Genomic DNA, 15,824 nt, shown 5'->3' on the forward strand with positions numbered 1-15,824 from the left:
ATCAAAAATATGTTTTATCTCTGTTAACTGAATTTACAGATCAGAAATAAGTTTCACAGAATGCATCTGTGTAGTTTTTATTTGAAGATATTCTTTTTCCCAATGTAGGCCTCTTAGCGCTTAGCATGTCCAATTGCAGTTTCTACAGAAAGAGTGTTTCAGAACGGCTCAATCAAAAGTAAGGATCAACTCTGTTAGTTGAATGCACAGAACAGAAAGAATTTTCACAGAATGCTACTGTGTAGTTTATATTTGAATATATTCCTCTTTCCACTATTACCCTCTTAGCGCGCCGAATGTCCACTTGCATTTTCTACAGAGAGAGTGTTCAGAACTGCGCAATCAAAAGTATGGTTTAACTCTGTTAGCTTAATGAACATATCAGAAATAAGTTTCACACAATGCTTCTGTGTAGTTTTTATTTGAAGGTATTATTTTTCCCAATAGAGGCCTCTTAGCGCTCAGAATGTCCAATTGCAGTTTCTACAGAAAGAGTGTTTCAGAAAGGCTCAATCAAAAGTAAGGTTCAACTCTGTTAGTTAAATGCACAGAACAGAAAGAAGTTTCATACCATGCTTCTGTGTAGTTTATATTTGAACATATTCTTTTTTCCACTATTACCCACTTAGCACTACGAATGACCCGTTGCATTTTCTACAGACAGAGTGTTTCAAAACTGCTCAATCAAAAGTATGGTTTAACTCTGTTAGCTGAATGCACAGATCAGAAAGAAGTTTCACAGAATGATTCTGTGTAGTTTATATTTGGAGACATTCCTTTTTCCACTATTACCCTCTTAGCGCTCCGAATCTCCACTTGCATTTTCTACAGAAAGAGTGTTTCAGAACGGCTCAATCAAAACTAAGGTTCAACTCTTTTAGTTGAACAAACAGAACAGAAAGAAGTTTCACACAATTCTTCTGTGTAGTTTTTATTTGTAGACATTCTTTTTCCCAATATAGGCCTCCTAGCGCTCAGAATGTCCAATTGCAGTTTCTACAGAAAGAGTGTTTCAGAACGGCTCAATCAAAAGTAAGGTTCAACACTGTTAGTTGAATGCACAGAACAGAAAGAAGGTTCATACAATGCTTCTGTGTAGTTTATATTTGAACATATTCTTTTTTCCACTGTTACCCACTTAGCGCTACGAATGTCCAGTTGCATTTTCTACAGACAGAGTGTTTCAAATCTGCTCAATCAAAAGTATGGTTTAACTCTGTTAGCTGAATGCTCAGATCAGAAAGAAGTTTCACAGAATGCTTCTGTGTAGTTTATATTTGAATATATTCCTTTTTCCACTACTACGCTCTTAGCGCTCCAAATGTCCAGTTGCATTTTCTACAGAAAGAGTGTTCAGATCTGCTCAATCAAAAGTATGGTTTAACTCTGTTAGCTGAATGCACAGATCAGAAAGAAGTTTCACCGAATGATTCTGTGTAGTTTATATTTGAAGACATTCCTTTTTCCACTAGTACCCTCTTAGCGCTCCGAATCTCCACTTGCATTTTCTACAAAAAGAGTGTTTCATAACTGCTCAATCAAAAATATGTTTTATCTCTGTTAACTGAATTTACAGATCAGAAATAAGTTTCACAGAATGCATCTGTGTAGTTTTTATTTGAAGATATTCTTTTTCCCAATGTAGGCCTCTTAGCGCTTAGCATGTCCAATTGCAGTTTCTACAGAAAGAGTGTTTCAGAACGGCTCAATCAAAAGTAAGGTTCAACTCTGTTAGTTGAATGCACAGAACAGAAAGAATTTTCACAGAATGCTACTGTGTAGTTTATATTTGAATATATTCCTTTTTCCACTATTACCCTCTTAGCGCTCCGAATGTCCACTTGCATTTTCTACAGAAAGAGTGTCCAGAACTGCGCAATCAAAAGTATGGTTTAACTCTGTTAGCTTAATGAACATATCAGAAATAAGTTTCACACAATGCTTCTGTGTAGTTTTTATTTGAAGATATTATTTTTCCCAATAGAGGCCTCTTAGCGCTCAGAATGTCCAATTGCAGTTTCTACAGAAAGAGTGTTTCAGAAAGGCTCAATCAAAAGTAAGGTTCAACTCTGTTAGTTGAATGCACAGAACAGAAAGAAGTTTCATACAATGCTTCTGTGTAGTTTATATTTGAACATATTCTTTTTTCCACTATTACCCACTTAGCGCTACGAATGTCCCGTTGCATTTTCTACAGACAGAGTGTTTCAAAACTGCTCAATCAAAAGTATGGTTTAACTCTGTTAGCTGAATGCTCAGATCAGAAAGAAGTTTCACAGAATGCTTCTGTGTAGTTTATATTTGAATATATTCCTTTTTCCACTACTACTCTCTTTGCGCTCCAAATGTCCAGTTGCATTTTCTACAGAAAGAGTGTTCAGATCTGCTCAATCAAAAGTATGGTTTAACTCTGTTAGCTGAATGCACAGATCACAAAGAAGTTTCACAGAATGATTCTGTGTAGTTTATATATGGAGACATTCCTTTTTCCACTATTACCCTCTTAGCGCTCCGAATCTCCACTTGCATTTTCTACAGAAAGAGTGTTTCAGAACGGCTCAATCAAAACTAAGGTTCAACTCTTTTAGTTGAACAAACAGAACAGAAAGAAGTTTCACACAATTCTTCTGTGTAGTTTTTATTTGTAGACATTCTTTTTCCCAATATAGGCCTCCTAGCGCTCAGAATGTCCAATTGCAGTTTCTACAGAAAGAGTGTTTCAGAACGGCTCAATGAAAAGTAAGGTTCAACTCTGTTAGTTGAATGCACAGAACAGAAAGAAGTTTCATACAATGCTTCTGTGTAGTTTATATTTGAACATATTCTTTTTTCCACTATTACCCACTTAGCGCTACGAATGTCCAGTTGCATTTTCTACAGACAAAGTGTTTCAAAACTGCTCAATCAAAAGTATGGTTTAACTCTGTTAGCTGAATGCTCAGATCAGAAAGAAGTTTCACAGAATGCTTCTGTGTAGTTTATATTTGAATATATTCCTTTTTCCACTACTACGCTCTTAGCGCTCCAAATGTCCAGTTGCATTTTCTACAGAAAGAGTGTTCAGATCTGCTCAATCAAAAGTATGGTTTAACTCTGTTAGCTGAATGCACAGATCAGAAAGAAGTTTCCCCGAATGATTCTGTGTAGTTTATATTTGAAGACATTCCTTTTTCCACTAGTACCCTCTTAGCGCTCCGAATCTCCACTTGCATTTTCTACAAAAAGAGTGTTTCATAACTGCTCAATCAAAAATATGTTTTATCTCTGTTAACTGAATTTACAGATCAGAAATAAGTTTCACAGAATGCATCTGTGTAGTTTTTATTTGAAGATATTCTTTTTCCCAATGTAGGCCTCTTAGCGCTTAGCATGTCCAATTGCAGTTTCTACAGAAAGAGTGTTTCAGAACGGCTCAATCAAAAGTAAGGTTCAACTCCGTTAGTTGAATGCACAGAACAGAAAGAATTTTCACAGAATGCTACTGTGTAGTTTATATTTGAATATATTCCTTTTTCCACTATTACCCTCTTAGCGCTCCGAATGTCCACTTGCATTTTCTACAGAAAGAGTGTCCAGAACTGCGCAATCAAAAGTATGGTTTAACTCTGTTAGCTTAATGAACATATCAGAAATAAGTTTCACACAATGCTTCTGTGTAGTTTTTATTTGAAGATATTATTTTTCCCAATAGAGGCCTCTTAGCGCTCAGAATGTCCAATTGCAGTTTCTACAGAAAGAGTGTTTCAGAAAGGCTCAATCAAAAGTAAGGTTCAACTCTGTTAGTTGAATGCACAGAACAGAAAGAAGTTTCATACAATGCTTCTGTGTAGTTTATATTTGAACATATTCTTTTTTCCACTATTACCCACTTAGCACTACGAATGACCCGTTGCATTTTCTACAGACAGAGTGTTTCAAAACTGCTCAATCAAAAGTATGGTTTAACTCTGTTAGCTGAATGCTCAGATCAGAAAGAAGTTTCACAGAATGCTTCTGTGTAGTTTATATTTGAATATATTCCTTTTTCCACTACTACTCTCTTAGCGCTCCAAATGTCCAGTTGCATTTTCTACAGAAAGAGTGTTCAGATCTGCTCAATCAAAAGTATGGTTTAACTCTGTTAGCTGAATGCACAGATCAGAAAGAAGTTTCACAGAATGATTCTGTGTAGTTTATATTTGGAGACATTCCTTTTTCCACTATTACCCTCTTAGCGCTCCGAATCTCCACTTGCATTTTCTACAGAAAGAGTGTTTCAGAACGGCTCAATCAAAACTAAGGTTCAACTCTTTTAGTTGAACAAACAGAACAGAAAGAAGTTTCACACAATTCTTCTGTGTAGTTTTTATTTGTAGACATTCATTTTCCCAATATAGGCCTCCTAGCGCTCAGAATGTCCAATTGCAGTTTCTACAGAAAGAGTGTTTCAGAACGGCTCAATCAAAAGTAAGGTTCAACTCTGTTAGTTGAATGCACAGAACAGAAAGAAGTTTCATACAATGCTTCTGTGTAGTTTATATTTGAACATATTCTTTTTTCCACTATTACCCACTTAGCGCTACGAATGTCCAGCTGCATTTTCTACAGACAGAGTGTTTCAAAACTGCTCAATCAAAAGTATGGTTTAACTCTGTTAGCTGAATGCTCAGATCAGAAAGAAGTTTCACAGATTGCTTCTGTGTAGTTTATATTTGAATATATTCCTTTTTCCACTACTACGCTCTTAGCGCTCCAAATGTCCAGTTGCATTTTCTACAGAATGAGTGTTCAGATCTGCTCAATCAAAAGTATGGTTTAACTCTGTTAGCTGAATGCACAGATCAGAAAGAAGTTTCACCGAATGATTCTGTGTAGTTTATATTTGAAGACATTCCTTTTTCCACTATTACCCTCTTAGCGCTCCGAATCTACACTTGCATTTTCTACAAAAAGAGTGTTTCATAACTGCTCAATCAAAAATATGTTTTATCTCTGTTAACTGAATTTACAGATCAGAAATAAGTTTCACAGAATGCATCTGTGTAGTTTTTATTTGAAGATATTCTTTTTCCCAATGTAGGCCTCTTAGCGCTTAGCATGTCCAATTGCAGTTTCTACAGAAAGAGTGTTTCAGAACGGCTCAATGAGAAGTAAGGTTCAACTCTGTTAGTTGAATGCACAGAACAGAAAGAATTTTCACAGAATGCTACTGTGTAGTTTATATTTGAATATTATTCCTTTTTCCACTACTACTCTCTTAGCGCTCCAAATGTCCAGTTGCATTTTCTACAGAAAGAGTGTTCAGATCTGCTCAATCAAAAGTATGTTTTAACTCTGTTAGCTGAATGCACAGATCAGAAAGAAGTTTCACAGAATGATTCTGTGTAGTTTATATTTGGAGACATTCCTTTTTCCGCTATTACCCTCTTAGCGCTCCGAATCTCCACTTGCATTTTCTACAGAAAGAGTGTTTCAGAACGGCTCAATCAAAACTAAGGTTCAACTCTTTTAGTTGAACAAACAGAACAGAAAGAAGTTTCACACAATTCTACTGTGTAGTTTTTATTTGTAGACATTCTTTTTCCCAATATAGGCCTCTTAGCACTCAGAATGTCCAATTGCAGTTTCAACAGAAAGAGTGTTTCAGAACGGCTCAATCAAAAGTAAGGTTCAATTCTGTTAGTTGAATGCACAGAACAGAAAGAAGTTTCATACAATGGTTCTGTGTAGTTTATATTTGAACATATTCTTTTTTCCACTATTACCCACTTAGCGCTACGAATGTCCAGTTGCATTTTCTACAGACAGAGTGTTTCAAAACTGCTCAATCAAAAGTATGGTTTAACTCTGTTAGCTGAATGCTCAGATCAGAAAGAAGTTTCACAGAATGCTTCTGTGTAGTTTATATTTGAATATATTCCTTTTTCCACTACTACGCTCTTAGCGCTCCAAATGTCCAGTTGCATTTTCTACATAAAGAGTGTTCAGATCTGCTCAATCAAAAGTATGGTTTAACTCTGTTAGCTGAATGCACAGATCAGAAAGAAGTTTCCCCGAATGATTCTGTGTAGTTTATATTTGAAGACATTCCTTTTTCCACTAGTACCCTCTTAGCGCTCCGAATCTCCACTTGCATTTTCTACAAAAAGAGTGTTTCATAACTGCTCAATCAAAAATATGTTTTATCTCTGTTAACTGAATTTACAGATCAGAAATAAGTTTCACAGAATGCATCTGTGTAGTTTTTATTTGAAGATATTCTTTTTCCCAATGTAGGCCTCTTAGCGCTTAGCATGTCCAATTGCAGTTTCGACAGAAAGAGTGTTTCAGAACGGCTCAATCAAAAGTAAGGTTCAACTCTGTTAGTTGAATGCACAGAACAGAAAGAATTTTCACAGAATGCTACTGTGTAGTTTATATTTGAATATATTCCTTTTTCCACTATTACCCTCTTAGCGCTCCGAATGTCCACTTGCATTTTCTACAGAAAGAGTGTTCAGAACTGCGCAATCAAAAGTATGGTTTAACTCTGTTAGCCTAATGAACATATCAGAAATAAGTTTCACATAATGCTTCTGTGTAGTTTTTATTTGAAGATATTATTTTTCCCAATAGAGGCCTCTTAGCGCTCAGAATGTCCAATGGCAGTTTCTACAGAAAGAGTGTTTCAGAAAGGCTCAATCAAAAGTAAGGTTCAACTCTGTTAGTTGAATGCACAGAACAGAAAGAAGTTTCATACAATGCTTCTGTGTAGTTTATATTTGAATATATTCCTTTTTCCACTACTACTCTCTTAGCGCTCCAAATGTCCAGTTGCATTTTCTACAGAAAGAGTGTTCAGATCTGCTCAATCAAAAGTATGGTTTAACTCTGTTAGCTGAATGCACAGATCAGAAAGAAGTTTCACAGAATGATTCTGTGTAGTTTATATTTGGAGACATTCCTTTTTCCACTATTACCCTCTTAGCGCTCCGAATTTCCACTTGCATTTTCTACAGAAAGAGTGTTTCAGAACGGCTCAATCAAAAGTAAGGTTCAACTCTGTTAGTTGAATGCACAGAACAGAAAGAAGTTTCATACAATGCTTCTGTGTAGTTTATATTTGAACATATTCTTTTTTCCACTATTAACCACTTAGCGCTACGAATGTCCAGCTGCATTTTCTACAGACAGAGTGTTTCAAAACTGCTCAATCAAAAGTATGGTTTAACTCTGTTAGCTGAATGCTCAGATCAGAAAGAAGTTTCACAGATTGCTTCTGTGTAGTTTATATTTGAATATATTCCTTTTTCCACTACTACGCTCTTAGCGCTCCAAATGTCCAGTTGCATTTTCTACAGAATGAGTGTTCAGATCTGCTCAATCAAAAGTATGGTTTAACTCTGTTAGCTGAATGCACAGATCAGAAAGAAATTTCACCGAATGATTCTGTGTAGTTTATATTTGAAGACATTCCTTTTTCCACTATTACCCTCTTAGCGCTCCGAATCTCCACTTGCATTTTCTACAAAAAGAGTGTTTCATAACTGCTCAATCAAAAATATGTTTTATCTCTGTTAACTGAATTTACAGATCAGAAATAAGTTTCACAGAATGCATCTGTGTAGTTTTTATTTGAAGATATTCTTTTTCCCAATGTAGCCCTCTTAGCGCTTAGAATGTCCAATTGCAGTTTCTACAGAAAGAGTGTTTCAGAACGGCTCAATCAAAAGTAAGGTTCAACTCTGTTAGTTGAATGCACAGAACAGAAAGAATTTTCACAGAATGCTACCGTGTAGTTTATATTTGTATATATTCCTTTTTCCACTCTTACCCTCTTAGCGCTCCGAATGTCCACTTGCATTTTCCACGGATAGAGTGTTCAGAACTGCGCAATCAAAAGTATGGTTTAACTCTGTTAGCTTAATGAACATATCAGAAATAAGTTTCACACAATGGTTCTGTGTAGTTTTTATTTGAAGATATTATTTTTCCCAATAGAGGCCTCTTAGCGCTCAGAATGTCCAATTGCAGTTTCTACAGAAAGAGTGTTTCAGAAATGCTCAATCAAAAGTAAAGTTCAACTCTGTTATTTGAATGCACAGAACAGAAAGAAGTTTCATACAATGCTTCTGTGTAGTTTATATTTGAACATATTCTTTTTTCACTATTACCCACTTAGCGCTACGAATGTCCCGTTGCATTTTCTACAGACAGAGTGTTTCAAAACTGCTTAATCAAAGTATGGTTTAACTCTGTTAGCTGAATGCTCAGATCAGAAAGAAGTTTCACAGAATGCTTCTGTGTAGTTTATATTTGAATATATTCCTTTTTCCACTACTACTCTCTTAGCGCTCCAAATGTCAAGTTGCATTTTCTACAGAAAGCGTGTTCAGATCTGCTCAATCAAAAGTATGGTTTAACTCTGTTAGCTGAATGCACAGATCAGAAATAAGTTTCACAGAATGATTCTGTGTAGTTTATATTTGGAGACATTCCTTTTTCCACTATTACCCTCTTAGCGCTCCGAATCTCCACTTGCATTTTCTACAGAAAGAGTGTTTCAGAACGGCTCAATCAAAACTAAGGTTCAACTCTTTTAGTTGAACAAACAGAACAGAAAGAAATTTCACACAATTCTTCTGTGTAGTTTTTATTTGTAGACATTCTTTTTCCCAATATCGGCCTCCTAGCGCTCAGAATGTCCAATTGCAGTTTCTACAGAAAGAGTGTTTCAGAACGGCTCAATCAAAAGTAATGTTCAACTCTGTTAGTTGAATGCACAGAACAGAAAGAAGTTTCATACAATGCTTCTGTGTAGTTTATATTTGAACATATTCTTTTTTCCACTATTACCCACTTAGCGCTACGAATGTCCAGTTGCATTTTCTACAGACAGAGTGTTTCAAAACTGCTCAATCAAAAGTATGGTTTAACTCTGTTAGCTGAATGCTCAGATCAGAAAGAAGTTTCACAGAATGCTTCTGTGTAGTTTATATTTGAATATATTCCTTTTTCCACTACTACGCTCTTAGCGCTCCAAATGTCCAGTTGCATTTTCTGCAGAAAGAGTGTTCAGATCTGCTCAATCAAAAGTATGGTTTAACTCTGTTAGCTGAATGCACAGATCAGAAAGAAGTTTCACCGAATGATTCTGTGTAGTTTATATTTGAAGACATTCCTTTTTCCACTATTACCCTCTTAGGGCTCCGAATCTCCACTTGCATTTTCTACAAAAAGAGTGTTTCATAACTGCTCAATCAAAAATATGTTTTATCTCTGTTCACTGAATTTACAGATCAGAAATAAGTTTCACAGAATGCATCTGTGTAGTTTTTATTTGAAGATATTCTTTTTCCCAATGTAGGCCTCTTAGCGCTTAGCATGTCCAATTGCAGTTTCGACAGAAAGAGTGTTTCAGAACGGCTCAATCAAAAGTAAGGTTCTACTCTGGTAGTTGAATGCACAGAACAGAAAGAATTTTCACAGAATGCTACTGTGTAGTTTATATTTGAATATATTCCTTTTTCCACTATTACCCTCTTAGCGCTCCGAATGTCCACTTGCATTTTCTACAGAAAGAGTGTTCAGAACTGCGCAATCAAAAGTATGGTTTAACTCTGTTAGCCTAATGAACATATCAGAAATAAGTTTAACACAATTCTTCTGTGTAGTTTTTATTTGAAGATATTATTTTTCCCAATAGAGACCTCTTAGCGCTCAGAATGTCCAATTGCAGTTTCTACAGAAAGAGTGTTTCAGAAAGGCTCAATCAAAAGTAAGGTTCAACTCTGTTAGTTGAATGCACAGAACAGAAATAAGTTTCATACAATGCTTCTGTGTAGTTTATATTTGAACATATTCTTTTTTCCACTATTACCCACTTAGCGCTACGAATGCCCAGTTGCATTTTCTACAGACAGAGTGTTTCAAAACTGCTCAATCAAAAGTATGGTTTAACTCTGTTAGCTGAATGCTCAGATCAGAAAGAAGTTTCACAGAATGCTTCTGTGTAGTTTATATTTGAATACATTCCTTTTTCCACTACTACTCTCTTAGCGCTCCATATGTCCAGTTGCATTTTCTACAGAAAGAGTGTTCAGATCTGCTCAATCAAAAGTATGGTTTAACTCTGTTAGCTGAATGCACAGATCAGAAAGAAGTTTCACAGAATGATTCTGTGTAGTTTATATTTGGAGACATTCCTTTTTCCACTATTAACCTCTTAGCGCTCCGAATCTCCACTTGCATTTTCTACAGAAAGAGTGTTTCAGAACGGCTCAATCAAAACTAAGGTTCAACTCTTTTAGTTGAACAAACAGAACAGAAAGAAGTTTCACACAATTCTTCTGTGTAGTTTTTATTTGTAGACATTCTTTTTCCCAATATAGGCCTCCTAGCGCTCAGAATGTCCAATTGCAGTTTCTACAGAAAGAGTGTTTCAGAACGGCTCAATCAAAAGTAAGGTTCAACACTGTTAGTTAAATGCACAGAACAGAAAGAAGGTTCATACAATGCTTCTGTGTAGTTTATATTTGAACATATTCTTTTTTCCACTATTACCCACTTAGCGCTACGAATGTCCAGTTGCATTTTCTACAGACAGAGTGTTTCAAAACTGCTCAATCAAAAGTATGGTTTAACTCTGTTAGCTGAATGCTCAGATCAGAAAGAAGTTTCACAGAATGCTTCTGTGTAGTTTATATTTGAATATATTCCTTTTTCCACTACTACGCTCTTAGCGCTCCAAATGTCCAGTTGCATTTTCTACAGAAAGAGTGTTCAGATCTGCTCAATCAAAGGTATGGTTTAACTCTGTTAGCTGAATGCACAGATAAGAAAGAAGTTTCACCGAATGATTCTGTGTAGTTTATATTTGGAGACATTCCTTTTTCCACTAGTACCCTCTTAGCGCTCCGAATCTCCACTTGCATTTTCTACAAAAAGTGTGTTTCATAACTGCTCAATCAAAAATATGTTTTATCTCTGTTAACTGAATTTACAGATCAGAAATAAGTTTCACAGAATGCATTTGTGTAGTTTTGATTTGAAGATATTCTTTTTCCCAATGTAGGCCTCTTATCGCTTAGCATGTCCAATTGCAGTTTCTACAGAAAGAGTGTTTCAGAACGGCTCAATCAAAAGTAAGGTTCAACTCTGTTAGTTGAATGCACAGAACAGAAAGAATTTTCACAGAATGCTACTGTGTAGTTTATATTTGAATATATTCCTTTTTCCACTATTACCCTCTTAGCGCTCTGAATGTCCACTTGCATTTTCTACAGAAAGACTGTTCAGAACTGCGCAATCAAAAGTATGGTTTAACTCTGTTAGCTTAATGAACATATCAGAAATAAGTTTCACACAATGCTTCTGTGTAGTTTTTATTTGAAGATATTATTTTTCCCAATAGAGGCCTCTTAGCGCTCAGAATGTCCAATTGCAGTTTCTACAGAAAGAGTGTTTCAGAAAGGCTCAATCAAAAGTAAGATTCAACTCTGTTAGTTGAATGACCAGAACAGAAAGAAGTTTCATACAATGCTTCTGTGTAGTTTATATTTGAACATATTCTTTTTTCCACTATTACCCACTTAGCGCTACGAATGTCCCGTTGCATTTTCTACAGACAGAGTGTTTCAAAACTGCTCAATCAAAAGTATGGTTTAACTCTGTTAGCTGAATGCTCAGATCAGAAAGAAGTTTCACAGAATGCTTCTGTGTAGTTTATATTTGAATATATTCCTTTTTCCACTACTACTCTCTTAGCGCTCCAATTGTCCAGTTGCATTTTCTACAGAAAGACTGTTCAGATCTGCTCAATCAAAAGTATGGTTTAACTCTGTTAGCTGAATGCACAGATCACAAAGAAGTTTCACAGAATGATTCTGTGTAGTTTATATTTGGAGACATTCCTTTTTCCACTATTACCCTCTTAGTGCTCCGAATCTCCACTTGCATTTTCTACAGAAAGAGTGTTTCAGAACGGCTCAATCAAAACTAAGTTTCAACTCTTTTAGTTGAACAAACAGAACAGAAAGAAGTTTCACACAATTCTTCTGTGTAGTTTTTATTTGTAGACATTCTTTTTCCCAATATAGGCCTCCTAGCGCTCAGAATGTCCAATTGCAGTTTCTACAGAAAGAGTGTTTCAGAACGGCTCAATCAAAAGTAAGGTTCAACTCTGTTAGTTGAATGCACAGAACAGAAAGAAGTTTCATACAATGCTTCTGTGTAGTTTATATTTGAACATATTCTTTTTTCCACTATTACCCACTTAGCGCTACGAATGTCCAGTTGCATTTTCTACAGACAGAGTGTTTCAAAACTGCTCAATCAAAAGTATGGTTTAACTCTGTTAGCTGAATGCTCAGAACAGAAAGAAGTTTCACAGAATGCTTCTGTGTAGTTTATATTTGAATACATTCCTTTTTCCACTACTACTCTCTTAGCGCTCCATATGTCCAGTTGCATTTTCTACAGAAAGAGTGTTCAGATCTGCTCAATCAAAAGTATGGTTTAACTCTGTTAGCTGAATGCACAGATCAGAAAGAAGTTTCACAGAATGATTCTGTGTAGTTTATATTTGGAGACATTCCTTTTTCCACTATTACCCTCTTAGCGCTCCGAATCTCCACTTGCATTTTCTACAGAAAGAGTGTTTCAGAACGGCTCAATCAAAACTAAGGTTCAACTCTTTTAGTTGAACAAACAGAACAGAAAGAAGTTTCACACAATTCTTCTGTGTAGTTTTTATTTGTAGACATTCTTTTTCCCAATATAGGCCTCCTAGCGCTCAGAATGTCCAATTGCAGTTTCTACAGAAAGAGTGTTTCAGAACGGCTCAATCAAAAGTAAGGTTCAACACTGTTAGTTGAATGCACAGAACAGAAAGAAGGTTCATACAATGCTTCTGTGTAGTTTATATTTGAACATATTCTTTTTTCCACTATTACCCACTTAGCGCTACGAATGTCCAGTTGCATTTTCTACAGACAGAGTGTTTCAAAACTGCTCAATCAAAAGTATGGTTTAACTCTGTTAGCTGAATGCTCAGATCAGAAAGAAGTTTCACAGAATGCTTCTGTGTAGTTTATATTTGAATATATTCCTTTTTCCACTACTACGCTCTTAGCGCTCCAAATGTCCAGTTGCATTTTCTACAGAAAGAGTGTTCAGATCTGCTCAATCAAAGGTATCGTTTAACTCTGTTAGCTGAATGCACAGATAAGAAAGAAGTTTCACCGAATGATTCTGTGTAGTTTATATTTGGAGACATTCCTTTTTCCACTAGTACCCTCTTAGCGCTCCGAATCTCCACTTGCATTTTCTACAAAAAGAGTGTTTCATAACTGCTCAATCAAAAATATGTTTTATCTCTCTTAACTGAATTTACAGATCAGAAATAAGTTTCACAGAATGCATCTGTGTAGTTTTTATTTGAAGATATTCTTTTTCCCAATGTAGGCCTCTTAGCGCTTAGCATGTCCAATTGCATTTTCTACAGAAAGAGTGTTTCAGAACGGCTCAATCAAAAGTAAGGTTCAACTCTGTTAGTTGAATGCACAGAACAGAAAGAATTTTCACAGAATGCTACTGTGTAGTTTATATTTGAATATATTCCTTTTTCCACTATTACCCTCTTAGCGCTCTGAATGTCCACTTGCATTTTCTACAGAAAGACTGTTCAGAACTGCGCAATCAAAAGTATGGTTTAACTCTGTTAGCTTAATGAACATATCAGAAATAAGTTTCACACAATGCTTCTGTGTAGTTTTTATTTGAAGATATTATTTTTCCCAATAGAGGCCTCTTAGCGCTCAGAATGTCCAATTGCAGTTTCTACAGAAAGAGTGTTTCAGAAAGGCTCAATCAAAAGTAAGATTCAACTCTGTTAGTTGAATGACCAGAACAGAAAGAAGTTTCATACAATGCTTCTGTGTAGTTTATATTTGAACATATTCTTTTTTCCACTATTACCCACTTAGCGCTACGAATGTCCCGTTGCATTTTCTACAGACAGAGTGTTTCAAAACTGCTCAATCAAAAGTATGGTTTAACTCTGTTAGCTGAATGCTCAGATCAGAAAGAAGTTTCACAGAATGCTTCTGTGTAGTTTATATTTGAATATATTCCTTTTTCCACTACTACTCTCTTAGCGCTCCAATTGTCCAGTTGCATTTTCTACAGAAAGACTGTTCAGATCTGCTCAATCAAAAGTATGGTTTAACTCTGTTAGCTGAATGCACAGATCACAAAGAAGTTTCACAGAATGATTCTGTGTAGTTTATATTTGGAGACATTCCTTTTTCCACTATTACCCTCTTAGTGCTCCGAATCTCGACTTGCATTTTCTACAGAAAGAGTGTTTCAGAACGGCTCAATCAAAACTAAGTTTCAACTCTTTTAGTTGAACAAACAGAACAGAAAGAAGTTTCACACAATTCTTCTGTGTAGTTTTTATTTGTAGACATTCTTTTTCCCAATATAGGCCTCCTAGCGCTCAGAATGTCCAATTGCAGTTTCTACAGAAAGAGTGTTTCAGAACGGCTCAATCAAAAGTAAGGTTCAACTCTGTTAGTCGAATGAACAGAACAGAAAGAAGTTTCATACAATGCTTCTGTGTAGTTTATATTTGAACATATTCTTTTTTCCACTATTACCCACTTAGCGCTACGAATGTCCAGTTGCATTTTCTACAGACAGAGTGTTTCAAAACTGCTCAATCAAAAGTATGGTTTAACTCTGTTAGCTGAATGCTCAGATCAGAAAGAAGTTTCACAGAATGCTTCTGTGTAGTTTATATTTGAATACATTACTTTTTCCACTACTACTCTCTTAGCGCTCCATATGTCCAGTTGCATTTTCTACAGAAAGAGTGTTCAGATCTGCTCAATCAAAAGTATGGTTTAACTCTGTTAGCTGAATGCACAGATCAGAAAGAAGTTTCACAGAATGATTCTGTGTAGTTTATATTTGGAGACATTCCTTTTTCCACTATTACCCTCTTAGCGCTCCGAATCTCCACTTGCATTTTCTACAGAAAGAGTGTTTCAGAACGGCTCAATCAAAACTAAGGTTCAACTCTTTTAGTTGAACAAACAGAACAGAAAGAAGTTTCACACAATTCTTCTGTGTAGTTTTTATTTGTAGACATTCTTTTTCCCAATATAGGCCTCCTAGCGCTCAGAATGTCCAATTGCAGTTTCTACAGAAAGAGTGTTTCAGAACGGCTCAATCAAAAGTAAGGTTCAACACTGTTAGTTTAATGCACAGAACAGAAAGAAGGTTCATACAATGCTTCTGTGTAGTTTATATTTGAACATATTTTTTTTTCCACTATTACCCACTTAGCGCTACGAATGTCCAGTTGCATTTTCTACAGACAGAGTGTTTCAAAACTGCTCAATCAAAAGTATGGTTTAACTCTGTTAGCTGAATGCTCAGATCAGAAAGAAGTTTCACAGAATGCTTCTGTGTAGTTTATATTTGAATATATTCCTTTTTCCACTACTACGCTCTTAGCGCTCCAAATGTCCAGTTGCATTTTCTACAGAAAGAGTGTTCAGATCTGCTCAATCAAAGGTATCGTTTAACTCTGTTAGCTGAATGCACAGATAAGAAAGAAGTTTCACCGAATGATTCTGTGTAGTTTATATTTGGAGACATTCCTTTTTCCACTAGTACCCTCTTAGCGCTCCGAATCTCCACTTGCATTTTCTACAAAAAGAGTGTTTCATAACTGCTCAATCAAAAATATGTTTTATCTCTGTTAACTGAATTTACAGATCAGAAATAAGTTTCACAGAATGCATCTGTGTAGTTTTTATTTGAAGATATTATTTTTCCCAATGTAGGCCTCTTAGCGC

This window comes from Symphalangus syndactylus, chromosome X (genome assembly GCF_028878055.3).
Source record: "Symphalangus syndactylus isolate Jambi chromosome X, NHGRI_mSymSyn1-v2.1_pri, whole genome shotgun sequence".
Classification (NCBI taxonomy): Eukaryota; Metazoa; Chordata; class Mammalia; order Primates; family Hylobatidae; genus Symphalangus; species Symphalangus syndactylus.